This window comes from Bos indicus x Bos taurus, chromosome 12 (genome assembly GCF_003369695.1).
Source record: "Bos indicus x Bos taurus breed Angus x Brahman F1 hybrid chromosome 12, Bos_hybrid_MaternalHap_v2.0, whole genome shotgun sequence".
NCBI lineage: Eukaryota > Metazoa > Chordata > Mammalia > Artiodactyla > Bovidae > Bos > Bos indicus x Bos taurus.
The window spans coordinates 58,263,842-58,268,968 of NC_040087.1; the positions used below are offsets into that span (position 1 = coordinate 58,263,842).

At 36.6% G+C, this 5,127-nt stretch overlaps 1 pseudogene across 1 annotated transcript; it reads left to right on the forward strand.

Moving 5' to 3' along the window:
- The first annotated feature begins 1,118 nt into the window (after nt 1–1,118).
- On the forward strand, nt 1,119–2,281 carry LOC113902463 (annotated as a pseudogene). Its single transcript, XR_003513832.1, has one exon. The product of XR_003513832.1 is annotated as a nucleosome assembly protein 1-like 1 (transcript).
- The last annotated feature ends 2,846 nt before the right edge of the window (nt 2,282–5,127 follow it).

Consider the following 5,127-nt stretch of genomic DNA (forward strand, 5'->3'; position numbering starts at 1 on the left):
TATAAGCATAATACAAAATCAGTTGGTTTTTCATTCAATATTCATTTCAGTTAGTTAAAGCTTTGTGTATGGCGGCAGGGCTCAGTTATGTCTGACTTTGCAGTCCCATGGACTGTAGACCGCCAGGCTTCTCTGTCCATGGAATTTTCCAGGCAAGAATATTGGAGCAGGTTTCCATTTCCTACTCCAGGGGATCTTCCCGAACCATGTATCAAACCCACATCAGCAAGAGGATTCTTTACCACTAGGTCACCTGCGAAGCTCAATTAAAGCTTTACTTGGTTCCTAGTTGTTTAAAAAGTTAGTTACATAGTTTGTGCATGCACTTCTTATGAACCATTAGTTATTGGGAGAAAATATTTAAAACTAAAACTTTGATATAGATATTCATGTGTAGCAAACACCATTGAAAAGGAACCAACTACTGCTTTCTGGAAAATGATGTATAAATTTCACACAAAAAATGTTACCATATAAAAACATGTTATATGATTCCATTTAGATAAAGCTCCCCCCAAAAATGAGGGGCTTTCTAGGTGGTACAAGTGGTAAAGAATCCGCCTGCCAATGCAGGAGACACAGGTGTGATCCTGGGTCGGGAAGATCCCCTGGAGGAGGAAACGGTAACCCACTCCAGTATTCTTGGCTTGAAAATTTCATGGACAGACAGGCATGGTAGGCTATAGTCCATGAGATCACAAAGAGTTAGACATGACTGAACATGCATGCCCTCAAAAACAAATGAAAGTAATATATGGTACTGGAAGTTATGCTAATGGCTGATGCCTGGAATGCAGCATGAAAGTGCTTTTAGAGACTTGGTGTTCTGTTTCCTGAAGAATGTGGTAGTTATACAGGTGTAAGACATCAATGCCATGCATTTGTGCATGTTAAAGTTAATTAAATTATTGGAATCAGAGTGCTTGTTTTAAAAAATCTTACCCAAAATGAGGTATAATGAATTTTTGAACTTCTTTCTAAAAGATATAAAAATACATTGTCTTCTTACATTAAACACTTGATCAAAATAAAACATGGATTTTACCACATGGGATATATTAGACATAATAGAAACATAAGTGCTTCCTCCAATTACTATTATTAAAATGATATTTATGCTTTTTTAGCGCCATCTGCTCGCGGCGCCGCCTCCTGCTCCTCCCGCCGCCGCCCTGAGTCACTGCCTGCGCAGCTCCGGCCGCTCGGCTCCCCGCGCTCGCCACCGATATTTGGCATTTGTACAACATGGCAGACATCGACAACTTGCCTAGGGTAGTTAAAAGACGAGTGAATGCTCTCAAAAACCTTCAAGTTAAATGTGCACAGATAGAAGCCAAATTCTATGAGGAAGTTCATGATCTTGAAAGAAAGTATGCTGTTCTTTATCAGCCTCTGTTTGATAAGCAATTTGAGATCATTAATGCCATTTATGAACCTACAGAAGAAGAGTGTGAATGGAAACCAGATGAGGAAGATGAAATTTCGGAGGAGCTAAAAGAAAAGGCCAAGATTGAAGATGAGAAAAAGGATGAAGAAAAAGAAGATCCCAAGGGAATTCCTGAGTTTTGGTTGACCGTTTTTAAGAATGTTGACTTGCTCAGTGATATGGTTCAGGAACATGATGAGCCTATTCTGAAGCACTTGAAAGATATTGAAGTGAAGTTCTCAGATGCTGGTCAGCCTATGAGTTTTGTCTTAGAATTGCACTTTGAACCCAATGAATATTTCACAAATGAAGTGTTGACAAAGACATATAGGATGAGGTCAGAACCAGATGATTCTGATCCCTTTTCTTTTGATGGACCAGAAATTATGGGTTGTACAGGGTGCCAGATAGATTGGAAAAAAGGCAAGAATGTCACTTTGAAAACGATTAAGAAGAAGCAGAAACACAAGGGACGTGGGACAGTTTGTACTGTGACCAAAACAGTTTCTAATGACTCTTTCTTTAATTTTTTTTGCCCCTCCTGAAGTTCCTGAGAGTGGAGATCTGGATGATGATTCTGAAGCTATCCTCGCTGCAGACTTTGAAATTGGTCACTTTTTACGTGAGCGTATAATCCCAAGATCAGTGTTATACTTTACTGGAGAAGCTATTGAAGACGACGATGATGACTATGATGAAGAAGGGGAAGAAGCGGATGAGGAAGGGGAAGAAGAAGGAGATGAGGAAAATGATCCAGATTATGACCCAAAGAAGGATCAAAACCCAGCAGAGTGCAAGCAGCAGTGAAGCAGGATGTATGAGGCCTGAGGATAACCTGCATTGATCTACCTTCTGCTTCCATGGAAAGGATGAATTTACATCATTTGACAAGCCTATTTCAAGTTTTCTGTTGTTTGTTTTGTTTTTGCATCCTAAAAATAAAAATGTCATATAATTTAAAAAAATGATATTTAAGAAGTATTAAGAAATTTTGTTCAAAATTTTAAGATAAAGGGATATTAAACATTTATTAGCATTACATAATAAAACAAAAATACACTAAACTGTTAAGTTACTACATTAAGATTTTTTTTCATACCCTATGCTTCTTTGTATCTTTAAATTTTCTGAAATTAACATTATAACCTAAAACCATGTCATAAAAATGTTCATTTCCATTTACCTATTGATTCTAAAACTAGATTTTATTCTGTGTAAAATAATCTGCTGCTGCTGCTGCTAAGTCGCTTCAGTCGTGTCCGACTCTGTGGGACCCCATAGACGGCAGCCCATCAGGCTCCCCTGTCCCTGGGATTCTCCAGGCAAGAACACTGGAGTGGGTTGCCATTTCCTTCTCCAGTGCATGAAAGGGAAAAGTGAAAATGAAGTCACTCAGTCGTGTCTGACTCTTAGCGACCCCATGGACTGCAGCCTACCAGGCTCCTCCATCCATGGGATTTTCCAGGCAAGAGCACTGGAGTGGGGTGCCATTGCCTTCTCCGGTAAAATAATCTAACAGGAAAAATATATATATTTTTACTACTGTATTTATAATAAGGGAATTTGTATGACTGAAGAATATATGATATGCATCTAAAATATACAGTTATTCTCTTCAGCAAGTGAGGCTGGGAAAGTTGGACAGGCACATGTAAATCAATGAAGTTAGAACATATCTTTACACCATGTACAAAAAAAAAAAAATTCAAAATGGCTTAAAGAGTTAAACATAAGACATGACCATAAAACTCCCAGAAGAGATCATAGGCAAACCATTCTCTGACAAAAACATATCAATGTTTTCTTAGGACAGTGTCCCAAAGCAATAGAAAGAAGAACAAAAATAAACAAATGATACCTAATCAAAATTACAACCTTTTACACAGCAAAGGAAACCATAAATAAAATGAAAAGACAACCCACAGAGTGGCAGAATATATTTGCAAACAATGCAACTCACAGGGCTTAATTTCCAAAATATATAAATAGCTCACATAACTCAACAACAAAAAGCAACCCAATCAAAAAATGGGCAGAAGATCTAAATGGTCTTATCTCCAAATAAAACATACAGATGGCCAATAGGCACATGAAAAGATGTTCAACATCACTAATTACTAAAGAAATGCAAATCAAAATTGCAATGAAGTGCCACCTCACACTAATCAGAATGACTATCATTAAAAAGTATACAAATAACATTCTGGAAAGGATATGGAGAAAAGGAACTCTCTCCTACACTGTTGGTGGGAATGTAAGTTGCTACAGCCACTATGGAAAAGAGTATGGAGGTTCCTCAGAAAACTAGAGTTACTATATGAGCTAGAAATCACACTCATAGGCACAGATCTGGACAAAACTATAATTCAAAAAGATACTTGCATCTCAATGTTTATAGAATCACTATTCACAGTAGCCAAGACATGGAAACAACTTAAATGTACATTGACAGATAAATGGATAAAGAAGATGTGGTGTGTATATATATACACAATGGGATACTACTCAGCTATAAATTCGATTATCATACTAAGTGAAGTAAATCAGAAAGAAAAATATAATATGACATCACTTATATGTGGAATCTAAAATATGACACAAGTAAACTTATGTATAAAACAAAAAGCCTCACAGAAAACAGACTTGTGGTTTCCAAGATGGAGCAGGGCTGTGAGAAGGGTTGGAATAATAGATCGGGGTTAGTAGATGCAAACTATTGCATATAGAATGGATGGACAACAAGGTCTTATTGTATAGCACAGAGAACTATATTCAATATTCTGAGATAAACCACAATGGAAAAGAATGTAAAAAAGAATATAGAATATATATAAATGTATACATATAAAACTGAAAATCTGCTGTACATCAGAAGTTGACAGAACATTGCAAATCAGCTACACTTCAATTAAAAAGCAAAATATACCATTATGGTGATTATCATGTTATTTTTAAAAAGATTTATAATAGTATAATAACAGTATCATAAGCTGAAGTGATCTCAGAGATTGTAATTCTTTCAACATACTTTTTTAGTACTATGTACCCTGAAATAGTCTTATTAAATGAATATTTTAAATGTGCAGTATTTAAAAATTAAGAACCATTCATCAAATCTCAATTAGCTCTCAGATGCTGATGGTCTACAATAGCTGATGTCAAAATAATGTATTCATTATTTCATAACAAAGGCCTATAATCAAAGCTTTGTTTGCAGGGTAAGTGTGTGGAGGAAAAGTAAAGACATTCCAAAGTCTCAAGCTGGAAAAAAGTAAGGATTAAAGGGTCCTGTGTATCTTAATGCAGTTGCTCCAAGCCACTTGTAGTTATATTTTTTGGTAGGTAATAGATTCCTGAATTTTATCTCTATCATAAAGAAGTGGAGCCTGAGAAAGTTACTTCTTGTGCTTAACTGGCTAACGGTGCCCTTCAACTGGGTTTCTCTTGACTCCCTAATAGACTTGAGATCAATCCTAATTGTTTCCCATCTCCTCTTTGGTATACGTAGAGTCAGGCAGTTGCCAGTTGGGCAGCTTTGGTCTGGAATCTTGGTATACTAGCTGCTCTTTCTGCATCACTCACCATATGGGAAATATTTTTAATAAGTAAAATCTCACACTTGAATAAAGTGAAGGAAGGAGAAAACTCAATACCTACATGTTTGTAACAGCTCACAGAAAAGTTGGGGTGGTCCAGAGAAG